The sequence below is a fragment of the Lemur catta genome, chromosome 8 (assembly GCF_020740605.2).
Source record: "Lemur catta isolate mLemCat1 chromosome 8, mLemCat1.pri, whole genome shotgun sequence".
NCBI lineage: Eukaryota > Metazoa > Chordata > Mammalia > Primates > Lemuridae > Lemur > Lemur catta.
In genome coordinates, this window is record NC_059135.1 from 7,528,808 (window position 1) to 7,538,387 (window position 9,580).

The following is a 9,580-nucleotide window of genomic DNA, read 5'->3' on the forward strand; positions in this document are numbered from 1 at the left end:
GGGGAAGGCCGCGTGAAGACAGGCAGAGATGGGAGTAATGCACCTATCTGTAAGCCAGGGGATGCCCAGGGCTGCTGGCGGCCCCCAGAAGCTTGGAGGCAGGCCAGGAACAACTTGTCCCTTCGACTCTCCAGAAGGAACCACCCTGCTCACACCTCGATTCCCAACTTCTGGTCTCCAGAACTGTGAGGGAATAAAGCCATCGCGGTTGTGCTAATTTGTTATGGCGGCCCCAGGAAACTAACCTCACTTCTGTGACGATCATAGGTGTTGAAAAAGGATCTTATGTTCAAATAAATTTGGGAAATGCTGTGTTAAACTATAGATTTCTTTGCTGAGGAACTTGTCAGAGCCTTTAATAGGCTAAAAAGCTTTATGAATTCCCAAGGGGGAAGGTCAGTACAGAACACAATATTTCTGAAACTTATTTAACCAAGGAACCCCTATGTATTAGTCAGCTCGGGCTGCCATAACAGAATACCACAGACTGGGTGGCTTAACCAACAGAATTTTATCTTCTCACAGTTCTGGAGGCTGGAAGTCCAAGATCAAGGTGCCATCTGGGTTGGTTGTGGTGAGGCTTCTCGTCCTGTCTTGCAGACAGCTGCCTTCTCACTGTGTCCTTACATGGTCTTTGTCCTGTGCACGTGCATTCCTGATGTCTCTTCTTATGAGGATACCAGTTCTATGGAATTTTTTTTTTTTTTTTTGAGACAGAGTTTCACTCTGTTGCCCGGGCTAGAGTGAGTGTCGTGGCGTCAGCCTAGCTCACAGCAACCTCAAACTCCTGGGCTCAAGCAATCCTACTGCCTCAGCCTCCCGAGTAGCTGGGACTACAGGCATGCGCCACCATGCCCGGCTAATTTTTCCTATATATATTTTTAGCTGTCCATATAATTTCTTTCTATTTTTAGTAGACACGGGGTCTCGCTCTTGCTCAGGCTGGTCTCGAACTCCTGAGCTCAAACGATCCGCCTTCCTCGGCCTCCCAGAGTGCTAGGATTACAGGCGTGAGCCACTGCGCCCGGCCTTCTATGGGATTAATGTCCCATAAAATTATGACCTCATTCAACCTTAATTATCTCCTTAAAGAACCTGTCTCTAAATATAGTCACATTGGGGGTTAAAGCTTCAACACAGGAATTGGGGGTGGGGAACATGAGTCAGTCCATAACATGTTACTTCATGGGTCTGATATCACCCCCAGACACACCTGGGGAAATGCATATTTAACTGCCTTGAACTTGATCCCAGGGGATTGGGAGGGCACTGTTAGTTGACAGGTGCCTGCCATCCATCCCTGCCTGTATAAGGATGTCCTTGGAAGTGGCAGGAGAGGAGAAAGCACATGGTAGATTTTTTTTTTTTTTTTTGAGGCAGAGTCTCACTCTGTTGCCTGGGCTAGAGTGCCGTGGCTTCAGCCTAGCTCACAGCAACCTCAAACTCCTGGGCTTAAGCGATCCTCCTGCCTCAGCCTCCTGAGTAGCTGGGACTACAGGCATGCGCCACCATGCCCGGCTAATTTTTTTTTTTCTATATATATTTTTAGTTGTCCATATATAATTTCTTTCTATTTTTTTAGTAGAGATGAGGGTCTCGCTCTTGCTCAGGCTGGTCTCAAACTCCTGATCTTGAGTGATCCTCCCGGCTTGGCCTCCCAGAGTGCTAGGATTACAGGCGTGGGCCACTGCTTTACACCTGTGGTCCCCAACCCCCCAGGCCTGGACGTGGTACTGGGTCTGTGGCCTGTTAGGAAATGGGCTGAGAATCAGCGCCTGAGCTCCGCACCACCCCCCTCTCCCGCCACGCATGACACCCCCACCCCACCCCCGGTACATGGAAAAATTGTCTTCCATGAAACTGGTCCCTGGTGCCAAAAAGGTTGGGACCCGCTGCTTTATATCACTCAGTTTGGAGGTGATTTGTTACGTAGTAAGGGACGATACCAAGCATCATGGAAAAGACTTGTGACTATCTCTGCTTTATACAGAATGGTCTCAGCTGCTCCCATCTGTACCACGTTAACCTTTTCAGTGTTTCGGAGAAACATTCTTTGCCACCAGTCTTGCTATTAAAGTTTCCTAGCCTCTTAAAGATATCAGCATGATGCATAGCAGGTGAAAAGTCTTAAACTGATACCCCACAAAAATAGGATGTGAGCCTTATTAGGTCAGCCCCTGAAGTCACCCACGGACGGCTACAGAGGAAATCCAAAACATGTTTAAATGATGGAATGTGTTAAACGTGTGAAACCTGGCCTTGCTTGAATACTCCTCAATATCCCACTGGAAGGAGCTGGTGACACATTCAGGTTTTACTGGCAAAGAAATTTCCTTTAGAGAAATGGCACTATCTTCTGAAGACCAAACTGAGGTGACTGTCTTGGTGGTAGGGTGGGGCAGGAGAAGGCGGGGAGAGCCCTGGCTATGGGGGGGGCGCCCTCCCGGCTGACCCAGCTCTCTGCTGCCCCCCGGTGCCTGTTCGACGGCATTGCGGGGGACTGCTGTCTGATTCTGTCGGAGGGCTAATCCCTCCCAGCGTTTGAGTCTGAGCCCCTGGACCCCAAGTGGAGAGTGAGCAGGAGGCTTGTGCTCTGCAACTCACTCCGAACCCACCCCCAAAGCTGCCCATTCACTGTCACGCCACAAGGTGTCCAATGACAGAACATGGATCATTAGCAACCACTGCCTCTCCTGGAGCAATTTCATATTGGGAGTCCTATTAAGGTCATATTAGATAGACAGAAGGCCATTCAAATCCCACATTAAACGTGAGTTCCACGCACAGCAATTAGATGAGAGTTGACTTGCACTGCAGTTGAGGGTTTTGTTTTTGTTTTGGGGTTTTTTTTTTTTGGTGGTCAAATACGTATAATGTAAAATTTAACCATTTTAAAGTATATAATTCAGCGGTATTAAGTACATTTCCAATGTCATGGGACCATCACTACTATTTAGTTCCAGTTTTCATCCCCTCAAATGGCATCCCATACCCATTAAGCAGTCACTGCATTTGACTTTTTGACATAAGGTTGCACTTTCTAGACATTTAAACATTTATTAACTTTGATATCACATTTTCATTTTTATAGTTGGAGCCCATTAACTTTTTTTAAAGTCACACATATTCTCACAAGACCTTCAAAGCTGCGAGGCTTGGGTCTGTGCCTGGAGTTTCGGGCTATAAGGAGGCCACGAGGGCCTCTGCCTCCCCCCCGGCTCCGCCCCGGGAGCTGCTGCGACCCCGGGCCCCGCTGCCGTCCTCAGCGTTCCTGCTTCTCCACGCTGCCACGACCAGTGATTCTCTTCAGTATACCTACACAGCACAACTAGTTTTCTAAAATATAAAAGCATTGCTGGTTATTATAGGTAAGCTGGAAAGTGCACATGAGCATAAAGGGGAACCTCCTCCATCCTACCACCTCGAGATAGCTACTGTTAACATTTGCGTGTATTTTTTTCCTCAGTGCCCTTCTCTAGGCAAAAATTACCACCCAAATTACCAAACTTCAGCCAATATATATATATATATGTGCAAGATATATTTGTATTTACAAAATTGAGATCCTGTAGTATTTCAGTTTTAAACTTTGCTTTTGTTCACTTACATAAAACGGTATTTTAAGCAATGTCCTATATCCTTAAATATAATAGCCGCATACATTTAAATTTAATGTAATTTAAAATACAATTTTAAATTTAATAGCTGCCTTCCCATCATATAGACACACTACACTTTATTTAACCAATCACCTATGGTAGAATGCTTTTTAGCCGGTTTTCACTAGGTGATGCTGTGGTAACAAAGTATCTCAACATCTCATGGCTTGCAATGATAAAGGCTTATTTCTCGCCTGTTTTACATTTCTTTTCCAGACTGGCTGTGGCCTTTCCCTTTGGCTGTGGGTAAGCTGTGATTGTATTAATTCTTCCTTCTAGAATGCAAGTCACAGGAGCAGCCTGCACCTGGGACACAGTCTCATGGTGGAAGACAAGAGCAAGGGAGCAGGTAGAAGAAATAAGCAATGGCTCTTAGCTTCTGCTCCGACGGGCCACTGGTCGTGTCCACACATGTGCCCTTGGCAAAGGCAGCTACAGAATCAGGCCCAAAGTCAGTGGGGCTGGACAAACACTCCTTCCCCAGAAGGGAGAAGCTGCATCATCCCCTTTCAGGACCAGGGAGTGAATCACTAAGAACAATAATACAAACTTCCATGATATTTCCATGATTAAACTATTAGGAAAGAGCTATTGATTTCTCTTTTTCAATGTCATTACATCTATTGTTTTTTAATTAAATTTTTATTTTATTAAGCTTTTACAGGTAACGTTTTTGATTGATTTATTATTATCTTTTAGAGACAGGGTCTCACTCTGTCACGCAGGCTGGAGTGCAGTGCCAGGATCATGGCTCACTGCAGCCTCAAACTCCTGGGATCAAGGGGTCCTCCTGCCTTAGCCTCCCAAGTAGCTGAGTAGCCTGTGCCTGGCCCAGGTAGTGTTTTTCAAAATCAAATAATTCTATAAGGCTTATAGGGTTGGGCATGGTGGCTCACGCCTGTAATCCTAGCACTCCGGGAGGCTGAGGTAGGAGGATTGCTTGGGCTCAGGAGTTCGAGACCAGCCTGAGCAAGAGCAAGATCCTGCCTCTACTAAAAATAGAAAAATTAGCCGGGTGTGGTGGCATGTGCCTGTAGTCCCAGCTATTTGAGAGGCTGAGGCAGGAGAATCGCTTGAGCCCAGGAGTTTGAGGTTGCTGTGAGCTAGGCTGATGCCACAGCACTCTAGCCCAGATGACAGTGAGACTCTGTCTCATAAAAAAAAAAAAAAAAAAAAAAAAATTCCGTAAGCCTTATAAATAATCAGCTTCCTTCCACCCAAATTGCCACATCTCAACCAATTTATAAACAACTTTTATTCGGTCCTACTATGTGTCAGGAAATGGAATTATGCTAAACAATTTCCCCAAATTATCTCACTTAATTCTTACAACTACCCCAGGAGGAAAATGTATTTCTCTCTCTACTAGAGATGAAATTTAGGCTGAGGAAGTGATTTCTTGCCAGCAGGGGGCAGCCGTGGGATCGGAGCCCACGTTACCCGACTCCAGACTCAGGGAGACAAACGTCTGCAGGAGCAGTTCTCAGTGTGGTCCTCAACCAGCAGCCCGGCATCGCCTCGGAATCTGCTCGACGTGCGACATGCGTGCTCTCGGGCCGCCCAGCCCTACTCACTCGGAGACTCCGGGGTGGGCGCAGCAATCTGAGTTGCCATCAGCAATGCGGCGACCGTGATGACGCCGGAGATTGCCGCCTGCGCTCTGCTGGGCAGCATGCTCCTCCTCCTGTGAGAACAGGAGGGCACCGTGTGCCCTGTGCCCCACCCCCGCCCCGCTTCAGTGACTGCCCTGGTGGGAGGGTGGCCCGTCTGCCTGCCCGACACAGAAGAGAGCCCGTGGAGGTGCCGCCCACTGCAGCTTCCGGGGAGCACCCCCCCCACCTCTGCCAGCCTGCAGTACAGCCACAGGGTGCCCAGTGCAGGACGGCGGAGCCCCTCAATCACAGTGAGTGGGTCCCTGGTCTGCAGATGGGGAGCTGTGAGCTGGAGAATGTGGGGAAAGGAGGAGGAGGAGGAAGAATGAGAGAGGGGAAGGCCTCAAGTCAGAGAGGGGGGTTTCTAGACTAGAAGGGGAAGGGCCTGGGGTCCAGAGTTTAGGGAAGGGGTCCCAGATCCAGGGAGAATCAGTGCCCAGGGTCAGCAGGGAAACCCCTAGGACTGTCTCTCCAAGGGATTTTTCTGGGCACACTGCTTTTGCCCCCACAGTAGAATGTCTTAGAAACACAGCAGGTGGCTGGGCATGGTGGCTCATGCCTATAATCCTAGCACTCTGGGAGGCGGGAGGATAGCCTGAGGTCAGGAGTTCCAGACCAGAGTCAGCAAGAGCTAGATCCCTGTCTCTACTAAAAATGGAAATTAGGTGTTGGCGTGCACCTGTAGTCCCAGCTACTCGGAGGCTGAGGCAGGAGGGTCACTTGAGCCCAGGAGTTTGAGGTTGCTGTGAGCTAGGCTAATGCTGCGTCACTCTAGCCTGGGTGACAGAGTGAGACTCTTGTCTCCAAAAAAAGACTCAAGTATTCTGTAACACTTAAAATGTGCTCAGGCCACCATACGAAGTGTCACATGCTGGGGGCTTAAACAACAGAAATTAATTTTCTCACCATTCTAGAGGCCAGAAGTCCAAGACGAAGGTGTCAGCAGAGCTGGTTTCTCCTCAGGCCTCTCTCCTTGGCTGGTAGACGGCGTCTTCTCCCTGAGTAGCTGCATGGCTGTCCCTCGGTATGTGTTTATGCCCTACTCCTGTATTCTTACAAGGACACCAGTCTCATGTGTTAGGGCCCACCCCCATCACCTCGTTTAACCTTAATCACCTCTTTAAAGACCCTATGTCCAAATGCAGTCATCATACTTGCTGAGGGTTAGGACTTTGGCTTATAAATTTTGGGAGGCAAAATATACACACTTAAGAAATGGACAATATGGTGTACAATTTTTTTTTTTTTTTGAGACAGAGTCTCGCTGTGTTTCCCAGGCTAGAGTGAGTGCCGTGGCATCAGCCTAGCTCACAGCAACCTCAAACTCCTGGGCTTAAGCAATCCTACTGCCTCAGCCTCCCGGGTAGCTGGGACTACAGGCATGTGCCACCATGCCCAGCTAATTTTTTCTATACATATTTTTAGTTGTCCAGATAATTTCTTTCTATTTTTAGTAGAGACGATCTCTCGCTCAGGCTGGTCTCGAACTCCTGACCTCGAGCGTTCCAGCTGCCTCGGCCTCCCAGAGTGCTAGGATTACAGGCGTGAGCCACCATGCCCGGTCTGGTGTACAATTTTAATTGCTAAACTGTGTGCTATAGACAAAAAAATAAGACAGTATGTAAGAAATGACTACACGTGGGGATGCTGACTAAAATATAGTAAAATAATATTTTGAATATTTAACCAGGTTTAAACTGAGAGCAGGAAATCTTCAGGTGCCAGGAATAGAAAGGGAACATAAAATGAGAGACGTTAGCAGGAGAAGTTCAAATAGCTCATGGAGTTTCTGAGCCAGATTTTGGCCTTCAAGGCTTTGGGCAAGGTTCTGAAGTTACACAGGGAGTGGAAGAAATTAGCTTAACTGGTGAATCCCAGGTGGGCCCGAGAGTCAAATGCAAGGCCTCTCTGAGGGATTGCTTCTGTGATTTCAGAACGACAGGCTCCTGTGGAGAGCAAACCCCACTGAAGCTGAGCTCACAAAGGGTCAAGAGCAAGAAAAGCAGCAGTTAGAAGGAAATAGAGGTTGCTGTGAGCTAGGCTGATGCCACAGCACCCTGGCCTGGGTAACAGAGTGAGATCTTGTTCAAAAAAAAAAAAAAGAAGAAGAAGAAGAAGAAGGAAATAGGAAGATTAGCTTCCCAAAAATAGGATTAATAGAAACATTTAAAAAATACTCTAATGAAAAATGTTTCACATATTCACAGAAAGAAAGACGCTTTGGGAGGCCAAGGCAGGAGGGTCACTTGAGCCCAGGCGTTTGAGGCTGCGGTGAGGTATGGTGACTCCCACTGCCCTCGTGCCCAGGCAACAGAGTGAGACCCTGGACCCTGCCTCCAAGAAGAAAAAAAGAAAAACAGAAAAAAGAAAGGACTGTAAATCATTAAGGCAAGGACAGAATAAAATGAAAAAAGGACAGGCAGATTTAGAACAAAATCAAGTAAAAGTTATAGCTATAAAAAATACAGTTACAGAAAAGAAAATAAAAACTTCACTGGTTCAATAGCCATTAAATTCCAGAGGGAGAGAATAAGAGAACGAGGGAGAGTTCAGGTTTGAGGAGCTAGAAATGGGGAAATCTGTAATAAATAAATAAAAATAAATATTGAGTAATTAAAACAAGGAAAGAAAAAGATCAATCTGGACTTTAATACAACCACTTAAATAGAACTAATACAGCGCTTGCTACATGCCAGGCATTTTTCTAAGCATTTTATGTATATTAACTTATTTTCTAGAAAATAATAACACAAAAGATGGGGGCATTGGCATTAAAATGTTCTAAGTTCCTTATATTATTTGAGAAAAATATAAAGATTTTATTATTTTTTAATATTATTGGTTCCTTATATGTCAAGAAGAATAAATTTTGAACTCTAATTGATTTCTTTTCTTGTTTTGAGACAGGGTCTCCGTCATCTGGGCTAGAGTACAGTGGCGTCATCACAGCTCACAGCAACCTCAGACTTCTGGGCTCAAGCGATTCTCCTGCTTCAGCCTCCTGAGGAGCTGGGACTACAGGCATGCGCCACCACACCCCGCTAATTTTTCTATTTTTAGTAGAGATGGGTTCTCACTCTTGCTCAGGCTCATCTTGAACTCCTATCCTCAAGCGATCCTCCCACCTTGGCCTCCCAGAGTGCTAGGATTGCAGGCGGGAGCCACCGTGCCTGGCCTTGATTCCTTGATGGTCGCTGCACCTCTTTCCGCCCCTTGCCTTCTGGGGAGTTGGCAGTATCACATGTCCTGTCCTTCTAACAATTGATTAGGTAGGGCCACGGGACTAGTTCTGGCCAATGAGCAGAGGGATTTGAGTGATTTCCAGGCTGGATTTTAATTGCCAGTGCAATACTCTCCAGAACTCTGGCAGAGTGATGTTCAAGGTGGTGGTTGCTCCATCAGCATCAGTCCATGAGTGACACAGATGAGAATACCCCTCTTGTCTCTCTGAGAGACCCTGAGAAAAATAAACTTTTATTGTGTTCAGGTTTGGTCCAGAAGCTCCACAGTGTTACCAGAGACTCATGCTCCCTGTGCCTTTCAGCTTTGCCATTCTTAGGCTGAGACTTCTCCAGATTGCTTCAGGTTCCATGGTGGCTGCTGGAGCTCCAGCCATCACATCCATATTGCAGAAAGGAAGTAGGAGATGGAGGCTAAGGAGCAGGTAAATATAGCTCCCATCAGCTGTCTATCCCTCCCCCCACTTTTTTAAGAGGGGAAGTCTCCCTGTGTTGTGCAGGATGGAGTGCAGTGACTATTAACAGTGGCTATTTAGCCCACTATAGCCTCAAACTCCTGAGCTGAAGCAATTCTCCTGCCTCAGTCTCCAAAGTAGCTGAGCGTCCCTCTCTTAAGGAGTTTCCTCGCGAGTCCCTCTCAACAACTTTTCAATGGCCTCCCCTCGTTGGGAAATGTAGTCATTTAGCTGGATTCATGCTGTGTAAAGGGTCACTTGAAAAAACAAACACACGCATTAGGATCTGTGAGTGAGGAAGGAGGCGACAGGAGAACAGCCCGGGTGGGCAGCTGCGGTCTCTGCCGCAGGCCCCAGCCAAAATCTCCTCTCATCTCCTGCAGGCCGGACTCCGCCGGGCAGCCACAGGGATTGTGCGTTTGTTTGTTTAATTTTAATGCAATCAACACATGTACGTGGTTTAAAAAATCGAGCCGTGTAGCCGATACTGCAGTAAAATACGTCTCCGTCTCACCGCACGCTCCCGCTCCCGCACCTCGGAGCAACCTCTTAACTCTCCACACGTTGACGAGGCC